The sequence below is a fragment of the Zea mays genome, chromosome 4 (genome assembly GCF_902167145.1).
Source record: "Zea mays cultivar B73 chromosome 4, Zm-B73-REFERENCE-NAM-5.0, whole genome shotgun sequence".
In the NCBI taxonomy this organism is placed as follows: domain Eukaryota; kingdom Viridiplantae; phylum Streptophyta; class Magnoliopsida; order Poales; family Poaceae; genus Zea; species Zea mays.
Genome location: NC_050099.1, coordinates 44,995,894 through 45,010,463, shown reverse-complemented (window position 1 = coordinate 45,010,463; position 14,570 = coordinate 44,995,894). Strand labels below are relative to the sequence as shown.

Below are 14,570 nucleotides of genomic sequence, written 5' to 3'. Positions count from 1 at the left end.
AGGTTGATGCTCGTGCCTGCATTGATGAGAATAGACTTACATACATTTTGCACAATCAGGATAGATTTGCGAATAGAAAACTTGCAGGGTATATCAGATGCTGTTAGCAAAGGTTGCATAAATGGCGATGAAATGGGAAAAACAATTGTACTTCCAGCTTCACATATCGGTGGAAGACGATACATGATTCAAATTATCATGATAGCATAGCCATATGTAGAGTCCATGGACCACCAGATTTTTTCGTAACATTCACATGTAATGCAAAGTGGCCTGAAATTGTTGAAAGTTTTTATCACTCTGGCCAAAAAACTTCAGATGCACCTGATATTGTCGTAAGAATATTCCATATGAAGTTGGAGGAGTTGTTACAAGACATAAAATCCGGTAATATATTTGGTCCATGCAAAGCAGGTGCGGATATCGTTCTGCCATGTTTTCATGACTAAAAAGTTTATTTAATCCCCTTTACCTTTTTTTCACGTACCTGTACACAAACATTACCTACTAATAACAATTCCATTTCTAAAATTTTAGATGGTACGCTATTGATCATACTATGAGTACTGGCTTCTGTTCTATATCTTATGTTTATGTTGACTCCTTTGACATTGTGTTTATCAACTAATATTGATCATACTGCTCATCAACTGAATTATTGGTCGAACTATAAACATTGGTTTCATCTCTGCAATATGTTTTAAAAAGGCTCATTCCTGTAGCATTGTGTTTTTCCAATTGAGATTCAGACATAACTGTTTGCATAATACCGTCCATGCTGCTCATTCGCACATCTCTTTTACAAGTTTTTGTGATTAGCTTTCCGGAACACATTTGTTGACATCTTTCTCTTTGCTTCGTTGGTTCTTATGGCATTTTATTTTTCTTTGCTTGGAATTGCTATTGCATAATTTCTACTATAGTTTGTCAGTTGTAATGTAATGGCCTTTTTTATATATAACATCATAGATTTCTTTTACAACAGGAGAGATATGCTATTACACACAATTAGTAATTAAAAACATGTTTTTGGGTGAAATTATTGCTTATATTGCTTGTCCACAGGTTTATTGTTTAAATTAATTAAAGATACGTACCCTCTTCTTTCTATGGAAGAATAAATAATGGGCTTATAAAACATTGACAATAGGTTTTTCATAGATATTTCTAGGATCACAATGGAAAAATATTGTTTGCTTTATTGTCATACATGGTTCCAGTAGTATCTTCCCTACTAATATGTTGTTACTGTAGTGCACCCGCCACCTTAGTTATGAAAATTTTATCTTTTTTCAATTCAACTTATTATTTGCCCAATGCAGTTTTGTACACGGTAGAGTTCCAGAAACGTGGATTGCCCCATGCACATATTATTTTATGGGTTTCCACCAGCACTGCACAACCAACTACTGAATTTATAGACTCTTTTATCACTGCTGAGATACCAGATCCATCCATTGATCCCTTAGGATACACTTTGATTGCGGAGCATATGGTTCACGGGCCATGTGGATCTTGCAATCAGAGCTCACCTTGCATGAAAAAAGGTCAATGTTCAAAACACTATCCCAAGAAATTTCAAAATGAAATTGTAGTTGATACAAATGGATTTGCAGTCTACAAGAGACCAAACAATAATAGATTTGTTATGAAGTCTAACATCAAACTAGATAACAGATGGATTGTTCCATATAACTTGACATTGCTCAAGAAATATCAAGCACACATCAATGTAGAATGGTGTAACAAAAGCATATTCATCATATATCTGTTCAAGTACGTGACAAAAGGTCCGGACCGGAGCAAACTATACCTACAACGAGTTTTAGATGGTCAAGACACTCCTATTGACGAGGAAACAAACACAAGGAATGAGGTCAAAGAATACTTAGATGCTAGATTCATATGCCCATATGATTCATGTTGGAGAATTCTTGGTTACGAAATCCATCGACACTTTCCTCCTGTTACTAGATTGCCAGTTCATTTGCCTAATGAGAATTACATTACATATCATGCCAGCGCCAACATGTCACAAATCTTGTCACAAGAATTCCTACGCCGAACAATGCTAACAGAGTGGTTTGTAGCTAACCAATTACATGAAAGTGCTAGGTCCCTAACTTACCCTGATTTTCCATCCGAGTGGAGGTGGGACGAAAAAAAAAGATCATGGGAACAAAGACATAGACAAGGTAACATAGGCCGCATACACTTTGTGCACCCATCTGCAGGGGAAAGATACTATCTTAGAATGCTTCTAATGGTTGCAAAAGGAGCCCAGAATTTTGAATCATTGCGAACATACAATAATGTTTTATACCCCAGCTTCAAAGAGACGTGTAGAGCTCATGGGCTCCTTGAGGATGACCAAGAGTGGTATAATGCCTTTGATGAGGCCGCTTCGTGGGCAACGTCCAGTCAACTTCGTGATCTATTTGTCACAATGCTTCTTTTTTGTGAAGTAGGTGATGAATTTACTTTCTTTGAAAAAGTCTGGACGTTACTGGCTGATGATATTCAGTACAACGCGAGACAAATACTAAATCATCCAACCTATCAAATGAGTGATGAGGCCCTAAAAAATCAGCTGATAGAAGAACTCACTACATTATTCAGCAAAAGAGGAAGTCGAATACAGGATTTCAATTTACCAACTAGATCTGACTCACCTTGTTTAGTGAATTCAAATCGCTTTATTGATGATGAACTATCATATGACATTTCCATTATGCAAACTGAATCCGAAATGTTGACATCAAGATTAAATAATGACCAGTTGCATGCATTCAAGACTATTACAGAAACTGTTTTGGCAAACAAAGTAGGCTTTTATTTCGTGTCGGGTTATGGTGGTACAGGGAAAACATATTTATGGAATTCCATCATGACATTCCTACGTAGTCGCAAACAAATAGTTCTATCTGTAGCATCATCTGGTGTGGCCTCTTTACTTCTACTAGGAGGACGAACAACACACTCTCGTTTCAAAATTCCATGTGAATTAGAAGAAACAACAGTATGTGACATCAAATGTGGCATGATGCTTTCTGAGTTAGTTCAAGTTGCATCATTAATAATATGGGATGAAGCGCTAATGACAGATAGATTTGCTTTTGAAGCTCTAGACAGGTCCTTCCGTGATATCTTGGCATCTTCATCACCTATGGCTAAGAACTTACCCTTTGGTGGAAAGGTTGTTGTTCTAGGTGGTGATCTCAGACAAACATTGCCTGTGATTGAAGGAGGCACCCGCTCACAAATTGTTAATTCAGCAATAATCAATTCTTCTCTTTGGTCTCATGTACACATCCTGCATCTTACACAGAATATGAGACTTCTAATGCCATCATTGTCACAAGAAGAACGACAAGAACTATCACAATTTAGCAAGTGGATGCTCGATGTTGGGGAAGGCAAAATAGACGCTACATCACAAGAAGGTGAAGATGAGCCAACATGGATAGAAATTCCACAAGATTTGCTCCTAATGCCTCAAGGTGACAAAATCGCTTGTATAGTTCATACTATTTATGAAAAACTCAATGAAAAATATATGAGACTTGAGTATCTAAAAAGTCGTGCCATATTGACTCCAACAAATGATACAGTTGACTCAATAAATGAGTACATTGTCTCTCTTAACCCTGAAGACGCAAAAGAGTATCTAAGTTGTGACAAGATAATCAAAGCACCCAATACTCATGAATCATATGATCTTTTATATCCTGTTGAATTTTTAAATACATTGAATGGGAACAGCTTTCCACAACATCGAATAATTCTCAAAAAAGGTACACCAGTCATGCTTCTCAGAAATTTGAACCAATCAGAAGGTCTATGCAATGGTACAAGATTGCTCATAACTTTCTTGTGTGACAAAGTGATTGAAGGTCAAATTATGACAGGTATTCACAGGTCAAAAAATGTGCTTATTCCCCGTATATCATTAACACTGAAGAATACAAAATGGCCATTCGTTCTTCAAAGACGCCAATACCCTATAAAGGTATGCTATGCAATGACAATTAACAAAAGTCAGGGGCAAACACTTTCAAATGTTGGTGTATACTTGAAAAAACCTGTTTTCACACATGGACAACTTTATGTTGCCATATCAAGAGTTACATCTAAAAAAGGTCTTTCAATCCTTATTGAAGATGACTCAGGCAAATGCAGTTCTAAGACCCGAAACATAGTATACAAAGAGGTTTTCGCACGTATTGCTGAGCAAAGCTCCGATCAATAGCAAGACGTGTTCCTAATGTTATATATGTACATACATATATATATACAGACCATTATATATATGATAGGTATGCCTTGTACCACATACATTATCAATCTCGTTATCCGCTTTATGCAATGCCAATTTGTATCTATCACTGTACATTGTCAATGACTTGCTAAGCAGTTCTACTTATCTATGTGCAGATATACCAAGTAACAATGTTATTCACACCTGTGGCAGAATTACATCCTCAATCTACCAATGCTGTCATAAGAGTGCGTGTAAGCAGAAAATGGGAATTCCGAGGCGCAACAAATGATGGTCCTCTGCAACACATTAATTTGGTTCTAGCTGACGAGCAGGTACTACACTAAATGTTTCCAAAATTAGTGGCATTATCCAAGCCATTTGCACATATACTAATACTAGCTGACGAGTGCATATACTAAACTAAATAATCTGCTTTAAACAAAACTACATGAAAACAATGTATTTCTTATATATGGTTTCCATATCATTGCCATTATTCAGAGCATTTGCACGTAAACCATCTAAACAACACGTTATTCTCGTGGAGAACATTTGCATGTTGTTTATTCAGAACATTTTTTTAAATACACTAAATAATTTAATAAATTTATCTGTACATCTAAGCTATCTCTTCAATGATTTAAAACAACATTATCACTTACCCATGCAACAACATGCTATGATGCTAAATATGCAATTATACTCCACAAAGATATGATGATGAATATAGACCTCATAATATTTATACATACAATATTACTTACATCTCTCACAATCTTCTTCGTAAATTTAAGCCACTTTCACATTGATTTTATATATAATTAAGCTCGATGTGTTTCAAAGTAAGCAGCCACAATACTTACTTGACATGCAATTTCATGTCATCTATTCTTATTATCTTACTATATGATGACAGGGTACACCCATCCACGCTGAGATTGCAGCCGCTCTGGCAGTTGACAAAGGCTCACTGATAGAAATTGAAAAAGTATATGAGCTCAAACGCTTTCGTGTCACGCCTTCCAGAAACTATTTTAAACCTGTTGACAACAACTTCATGATACAATTCACTCTGTACACTCAAGCCAAAGTTGTCAAAGATCCACCACAAGTGTTTCCAAGATATATCTACAAGCTCACATGCTTTGAAAACATAGAAGATAACATTGACAATAGAACTTACTTGATTGGTAAGAAACATTTTGATAAATTAAAATACACTCACTTAGGTTACAAGGATATACACATCGTTTACAAGTAAATAATTTACTTCTCCAATAATATAGATGTCCTTGGAATGTTGACACAAATTAAACCATCATCAGAGACATCTTCATCAAAAATACAAGGTACAAAATTCTCTTTTATGTATTACTACTACAATCTTGCCACATAAAATGTGTGACAAGCACTATGAAATCTTTGCACCACTAATCCTTATATCAGATTGTGTACTCATACAAGCTATATTGATCTTATTTCTTCAGTGACGTGTCTCTGAAAATTACTCTTTGGGGAAATCAAGCATCAAGCTTTTCTATCAGTGATGTTTACAATCAAAGCAACAACCAGCCTATTGTCATACTGCTCGTTGGATTTCTTGCTAAACGATTCAAAGGTTATGATCCAAGCTTTTGAAAAGAACAATTGGATTATTTATTTCAATATATATGATAACACATATTCTACATGTAATGTAGGTCAACCATACCTAAGCAGTACTACAGCAAGTTCATGGTACTTCAATCCTAGAATTCCTGAGGCACAGACCTACTACAACAGGTAAACAAATTAAATTTTGGATACACTTCCTTCAATACGTGCGAATGGTTCTATTTAATCTGATTCTCTTTAATCTATGTGCCCACATTTATCTGGTTCTCTTTAATCTGGTTCTCTTGAAGCAACATAAATCTGGTTCTCTTTAATTTTATGCCCACATTTATCTAACAGTTTAATAAGCTACAGTCTACTACGCTACCAGTAGTAATATTTAAACTGAAATTGTAGATAAACATTTTTTTATCATTACCTCTTTATATATTACATTGAAACTAGTTTGGTCTCCCTCTTCAGACAATATTCAATGCTTACAATTATTTTTTAGCTAAAATTAAGCCACAGTTTCATTTCTTTTTCTCTATAAAAAACAAAGACAGTGCAAAACAAAAATCATCGCTGCCTATAATCAGTGTATACAAAAAAATATTTTTAAAATAATGTTATGATTGGTTGTATTTCTTAGACACTCTTTCAGTTAAAAAAATGATACATGCTATCCTCTTTTTCCTAAAGCGGGTTACAAGACATCCTATTGTCTTTATTTTTTAAAAATAAAAATATTGTTCATACTGATCACGATTGTGACATCACTTGAAGGTTGCAAAACAATGACCTCCAGCTAATACAACCCACAGCAGCCGAAGAAGAAATTCTGCTTTCTCAACCACCAAATTTGGAACAAAAGACTGTTGAAGAGCTGCTCAACATAGATCCGGACATGTTTCCCGTATTTACTACTAAATCCTCATATGTTTCACTTATTTAATACATCGACAATATGCTTATCTGACTTGGTACATTTTTTCTCTCTTTTATATTGCAGCCAGAAGGCTACAGATGCACTGTTACTATCTCACGCATTGTGCAAAATAGCAAATTGTGGTACCCATCTTGCTCAAGGTGCCACAAATCTTCATCTCAAACTTCAACTGGATATCACTGCACATCATGTGGCTGCACAGATATTAACTTTAGGTAAATCTTAACACACACACCTGATTTACTACCATTTATTTCATCTTAATAAAGTCTTATCTTCACTACAAACTTAATTGCTGCTTTGAAATACTCATAATTTGAATTGACAGATACAAGCTCAGCTTCATTGCTACTGATGGGACATGTGAAGCAGAGTTCTTTTGTTTTGATAGCATAGCCAGAAAAATAGTAGGAAAACCTTGTGACAACCTTGTTACAGCAGTTGCAACTTCTCAGGGTCCCCCAGCAGCCCTAGCCGCTATTGTGTGTCTGAAATTTACCCTTGCAGTTACCATCAATATGTCAGCCTACTCGGTCACAAATAGAGTATTCTCTATTCTGTCTATTTTAACAAATCAATGAAGACAGGCCTTCATACCATCTAACATGCCTAGCCATCCTCAACAAGAGTTGGATACACAAGATGAAATACCTAGCCTTCCGACCACACAAGACTCTCCAGCAACATCAATGGCGAAACTATCTACCTGTAGCAACGAAAGAAACGAGGTATAAAACTTCTTATTTTTCTTGCCATGTAAAACCTATTATAAACGTATCATTCTTTCATGCATACAACTTGATGAAGTCTATTCAACAGGCACGACGTGTTCTAATATATTCAGATATGTCACATGACACAGAGGTACCTTTAGTACTACTAAATACTTATTTTCCATACACTCACAAAGTTACATATCCATTACATTTTAATACCAGATATAAATTAATACAAACAATACCCATAGAATAAATAAACTAGGACAAAATGAGCTTCCACGTTGTTATATGAAACTACATTCATAAATTTTATGCACTTAACCACAGGGTGATGCCCAGCGCATAAGTGAACTCAACAATGAAGAGTTATCGTCGCCACCGAAAAGGTATGTATTACAAAAATAGTTGGACATAATAACAGTAGCAACAACAACCTTCTTTTAAATGCTAGATCTTATTTTCCACACTAATACAACATTCATGATATTATATAGAATGAAACATGGCCACAGTAGCAAAGGAATACCAGATCTTACAGACCCCAAAAAGAAGAGCTCCTAGATCATCATCAACTTCATGAAGGTATAACACCATGTGCAAAACTTATTCATACATCGCAAATATATTTATACACAGTCAACATAATGTATTCCACTTACCCTTTTACCCAGCAACATTAGCAAACTATTGGGAAAACACCTCCAACAACTCTAATATTTTTCCTCCTTTGTACACAGGTATTTACTTATTGCGCATCTATCAAGAGCACCATCACTTTTGGACCATGAATGCTTCCCTATAGATATGAACCCTATCAAGAGCACCATCACTTTTGGACCATGAATACTTCCCTATATATATGAACCTACTGTTAGACTATTTGTGGATCTGTACATATTTACTTAACACCTGGAAGCACACTGTTGCTAAGTGTTGATGTATGATGCTTGAATACTACTTAGTATATATTGTAGTCTAAATTCACTCTACAACTGGTATCAACTATTAGGGGAAAACAATATTATCTACTTATATTTTGGTTTCTTGCATACATATTGTATACTCATATCATGTTTAAATTTGTTTTACATATCTGGGTACTCACACAAAATCCTTAAGCCATATATGGTCACGCGCGCCCAGGCGCGCGCTAAACACTAGTGGGAGTTAAGGCGAGAGCAGGAAACCCAAGGAACCGCGCGACACAAGCTTTCATGTTCCTGGTGTTCAATGTTCAGACACAGCCACACAGGTCAGGTCGCCGGTGGAAGGGCTGGCCAATGGAAGGCCGAAGACCCGGAGTGTCCATTAAATCCATTGATCTTCTTCGTCGTTTTTTCCCTATTTTTAGTTTTTTTGGGAGATATCTGCATTCAGACGTCTAGGTGCTTTTCTCGTCTTTGACCCTAGAGTTATATGTCTATACGTTGCTATAGAGTCAACATGTTATAATAAAACACATTGTGTCGTTCCATACATTTGTTAGCATCTTCTAAACATTAATGAGGTTTACATACATAAATGATGCATAGATATGTGCCTATGCTTTACCATAGAAATTAAAACATCATAAAACATTAATACGAAAAGATAATAGATACGTAGATAGTAGATAGTATCTGGAATCAGTATATACCATTTTATGGCATACACCTAGTAACTCATTAAGTTTTTATGATAGGTCTGCACAGTAGTACCCCTTAAGTCGGACATTGTGAACAAGTTTTGTAATATAAACTAGGCGAGTGTTCATGCGTTGCGTTGCAATGGGAACATATAATACCACGATAACTTATATACAAAATGTGTGTTATATTAGTTATGAGAAAATGTTTCATAATCCATTTGTGATTCTGGCTATACATAAATTTTGTTATTTTAATCTAGTTGTTTCACCACTACATTGCAAACATCAGTACCATGCAGACTTCAATATATGACACGGTCTCATCGTTGGAGAGCACGTCTCACACATGCCGAAAGAAGTTCCCTCGTACATCATCAGTCATCAGGCACGCACCACCATACGCGCTTGCTTAAACAAAATAAAGCCAGGCTGGCACAAAAAGCTACCCCGACAGTGGCGAGGATGACGGACTGGTCATTGCTGTCGGTCCTCCTCTGCATCACCTCCGGCGCCAAGATGACACCACAGTCCTTGATATAGTAGTCGTCAAACGCGCGTGACATGGCGAGTCCCGTGACACTTGGTTGGGCTGCCAGATGAAGTGCACCCTGGGCTCATCATCGAGGTAGTACACCTGGCCATTGCACCACCGGATGCGCTACTCCTCTACATACATCATGTTTGAGGACACTCACACAACGTCAGCAATGGTCGTCGTCCGAGTGCACAAGAATTCATGGCCAGTCAGTAGTGACTTACGTAGCAGGTTGGGCTTCAGGTGGACGATGAGCTGGACGGCGTCTGGCGCCGTCGTCGAATGCAGTGCAGCCGCTCTAGACCGCGTCGACCATGAGGTTCCCCTGCTTGACGATGGACAGCGCGGTGCAGCCGCTCTGGACCGCGTCCAAGCGGCGGCTGCGTCGGAGCTTGTCGTCCACAACGGCGCATGCGGCCACGTAGGACTACTTCCAGAGATCGAACTGGCAGTCGACAAGCTTCTTCTCCTTGTCGATGAGCGACGCCAACGCGAGCTCCTCCTGTTAGTGGTGTTTGTTCGGGGTTTCCAAGTAAGAAACATGGATTCATCCTTGGTGTTGGTTTATGAAAATGACTCACAAGTTAGATCCATGGCAAAATATTATGGAGAATAAATGTTGTGACAGAACCTCCCAAGTCATTAGACCCACCTACAGTTGTCCTTGTCCAACGGACTTCAGACAACCCTGTAGGTGCACCTGATTACTTGACAAGTTCGGTATCTGAATTCCTTACCTTTCCCAAGAGCGTTTCACCCGTCACGCAGACATTACAATACATCGGAGGTACGACAATGCGGAAGCAGTTACAATAACTTACTTTATTGAAAAGTAAGGCAGAGTTATATAGTTACAGACCAGAACAAATATATGAGTGCTGAGTATTATTATTACATAACCTGGGAGGCAAAACCCCCTCCCAAATAAATATTAACAGTTTTTCTTAACGGAGGACCTTTCCTCCCGCATCTTTAGTCTTGATTCTCTTCTTTTGGAACCACCTTGGAACAGAAGCAACAAAAGTTTGCTGCTTCTTCACCTAAAACAACATGGGACAAAGCCCTAAGTACGAAGTGTACTTTCGCAAGTCTTACCCGTCAAAATAAAAGACTCTCAAGGATATGCTGGCCTTTGGGAATCAAGGTATGGCTTATCAAGAATCAAAGACTCTGTTTGCAGAAATGCTTACTAACGGTGGATCCTTAAAAATTTAGTTTTATTTTTCAGGTTAAGTAAAGTTACCTGCATCTAGAGTTCTTTGTACCCTAGTTCAATCACTTGACCTATACTAGCCAATTTCTCATCAACCCTTCTTATTCACTGGAATGCTACGTGTAAGTCAGTGACCAAGTCTTCATGTCCGTGAAGTTACGGCGATCCGAATCGATTATACTCAACTGAGGATCTCCAATCACACGACATATGTAGCACTTAACCCTTGCATATGTCAACTTGCCACCGGGGTTCTTAAGACCAGATCAGGTTCACGCCAACCGAGAGCATAGATACACCACCGTCCAGCCTCTTGCCACGAAGGGTACACGCTACTCTCGCCATCTCTCCACTCCCATTGTGTGTTATCTTATTCTGGTATTAGTCTGCCCAAGGCAAAGCTTACCCATGACGAGGCATGTGACCAGTTAAAGGGTCCTCGGTCAGCAGGCCTACATCGACACGGTCCTTAATCGACTCAGACGGAGACACTACACCGAGACTCTCTTCTCGTGCAAGTCACCTGCCCGGTCTCAGCTTTGTCATTTCAACCCAAAGTTTGGTACCTGGCAGAGGTACATCTTTTCCGATGTTGAACCCATCATGGCCATGATGGATCCACCATCAAGTTTTGTTTTTGAAAACATCCCACCCATTTTGAAGCATCATCTTTTGTGAAAACAAAACATTTTGTTTTTCTAAAGCAAAGCTAAGCATAAGAAAAACCTTTTGTAAAACAGGGATTAAGGAGAAGTAATCAATTCCAAGGAAGGAAATGCAGGAATTGGTTTAGCACACAACTCCTATCACCTAATGCATCAAGCAAGTGAGAAAGATTTTAAAAGTAACAAGGAGGTGGCAAATGCACCGGGGCTTGCCTTGTGTTACTGGTGAATCAGGCTCTGTTCCGCAGATATCAAAATAAAAACAGTTGCCTGCCTGATGTTCTTCAGGTGGTGGTGGTGAAGTCCTTGCTTCTTCGACTTCTATTTCCTCTTCGTTCTCTAGATATAACCTTATATAATCATGAATGCTCATGTAATGCTCATGAAAATGCTAAGATAATAAAAGTTTATTATCTAAGGTCTTGAATATAACTTTCCTTCACGGATCTCCGAGAACTTAGTGTTTTCGGAGTCTATAGTGAAGTTCATAGGGCAAGGGGGCTAGAGTTTTGGGTTCTAAGTATTAAGCATAGTCCAAATCATACCAAACTTTACCCAAGGTTTCTAAATAATATTTAAAGTTTACCTAAAAAGTTTGGTGAATTTTGGAATTACAAATTATTCCCTAAAATTCTAGAAGTATGGATTTTGGCTATTTTAAATGCCCCAAAATTCTCTATTGGAACTAAAAATCATGAAACTATTTTTATTAAATTCTATGGAAAATTAGGAGCCTAATAAAATTGGTTTGGTATTTTTAGCATTTTTCTACAATTTTCTAGGAATTTTCTAAGTCCAGAAGAAAAAGAAAAAGACGCTACAAAATTGGGCTTAAACTGGCCTGAGTCGGCCCACAAGCTGGCGAAAACACGCCCGCGCGCGCCCGCGTGCAGACAGTGCAACGAGGACCCTGTCTTTTTGAATAACTCAAAAGAGTCCAAGACACTATTTGCTGCAGTCGCTGACGTTTGCAAATAAACCCCTGTGTTTTATCCCTTCACACTACGAGGTCCACGACGGTGGACGGCGACGCGCAGAGCTTCCGGCGAGCTTGTGCCGGCCGAGATACACAAGGACCGGACCGTAGGCTCGGCTGGCACCTAATTCTACCCCTGACAATCATTTCCCCTCACCTAATTGCAAGATTCTAACTCCTAATCACTCTGTCCACGGTGACCGCGCAATCCGGGGACAAATCAAAGTGTTCCCGACGATCTACTCTGGTTTAGAGCAATTGGTCGGGCCGATGAGCTTTAAGAACACACAGGAATGCTAGAACAAGAGCGAGGGGAACACGATCGGACCTGTGGAGAGCTGGCCATGGTGAGCTCACTTCTGCGATGTTCTTGACCGATTTGGGGAAAATCCCAAATTGGACTTCTCTGGTGACTAATCGGAGGCACGAGTGGGTGCGTTGAGTGCTTGACTACATGGCGGAGCCGAGGGCGCGCTCAATTTATAGGATTCGGGGTCGGTGGCTCTCAATTTGGTCATGGCGTGCTGGCGGCCGGAGATAGGGAAGAACACGGGTGGCTGTGACCGTGGCGTTCACCGGTGCAACGACACTCCTAAGGGTGCCACGATTACTACCGCATAGTAACAAGCTACGGCGTGGCGCAACCGAGGTCACCGGAGCTTCCACGGCGACGCTGGCGGTCCGGCCACGTCGCAACGACTACAGGCACGGTGATAAACTTCAATCCGCCATCAAATCCATTCCCTCGTGAGATCTTTTACCTTCCCATGGATATCCTCTGCGTGCCAAGCATGAATCACGGCGACCAGCGCAAATCCGGACGCGCGGATCGCCGGTGGCGAGCTTACTGAGCTGGCAATCCGATCGGGATACTAACCATCACATAGTTCCTTCAGAACGACTGACAGAGCAAAATCAGGGCCAATTTTCTCCAAATTCTATGTGATAACCTCATAATTCATTTGCATCAAAGTTATAGACCTATAATCTATCTTCATTTTTATTATAGCATCTCTAGTCAAATTCCTACTGGATCATGGTCAAATCCCAGTTCAAGGTTCGCTCAATCACACTGTCAGTCTGAATTCAGACTTAGGACAACCTGACAGCCCAACTTTGAATCCAATTTTCTCAAAACTTTTCATAGTACCAGGACTTGATCTCTATAGCAAAATTGTTCCATTTTCATAGCTCTACAAACTTGATGTGGTGACCTAGGGCAAAAACTTTATAATTTGGAAGATATAGGGCCCCAAAGTTGAGCCAATCCCACTGAATTTCAGACTTAACCCAATAGAGCTCAAATGTGGCTTTTTGCAAATAGGTCCAAATCTCAGGGTTTAGGTTGCAAATCCACATACTTGTGAACCAAATGAGTTAAGATGCCTTAATTTCATGGTTTTGCACTTTAGTCCAAAAGTGCATTAAATTTGCACTTAGCTCCCTAGGGTTTTAGTCTAGGGTTTTCTAGGGTTCTATTAGGGTTTTTAGTACTTCTAGGTTTGGATGTTACTTAAGTCCATTCCTGGTGACATTTTATGACTATTTCAATTGAGTTTTGAAGTTTTCCCTTATTAAGCCTTGTTTGCTCTATTAAGCCCAATCTAGGGTTAAGCACTGTACCCTAGGGTTTCACTTATAACATGTCACATCAATACAACTTGTTTGAACTTTTTGCCTAGTGAATGCACTCTAGGTGTAACAAACACATGATATGCCAATGCTTATGATGTTATGCTCAAGTTTTATTGGCAGTAACACCAGGGGTGTTACAAATGCCACGCATGCAAAAAAGAGTTTAAGTTGAAAACATTATTCAAACAAAAGAAATTTCATGCAAGGCTCTTCTTTAAATACTACTCCCTCCATCCAAAAATATAATTCAAGAATCTCAGTGATGCTTATCTACTACTGCACATTGTGCAAGGGTAGCAGGTGGGCTTGGTGAGAGATGTAGTAGATGTTTCTCCTGTCATAGATGTAGACATAAACATACATGTGGTGTAACGGTAGCTACTACTTGCATTTGCTT

At 38.9% G+C, this 14,570-nt stretch overlaps 1 long non-coding RNA gene across 1 annotated transcript; it reads left to right on the top strand.

Annotated features, from left to right (window-relative positions):
• Positions 1 to 3,273: 3,273 nt before the first annotated feature.
• Positions 3,274 to 4,281, top strand: LOC109945506 (uncharacterized). The gene is made up of 3 exons (XR_002268705.1): positions 3,274 to 3,500; positions 3,909 to 4,009; positions 4,161 to 4,281. It is a non-coding gene; the product is annotated as an uncharacterized lncRNA (long non-coding RNA).
• The last annotated feature ends 10,289 nt before the right edge of the window (positions 4,282 to 14,570 follow it).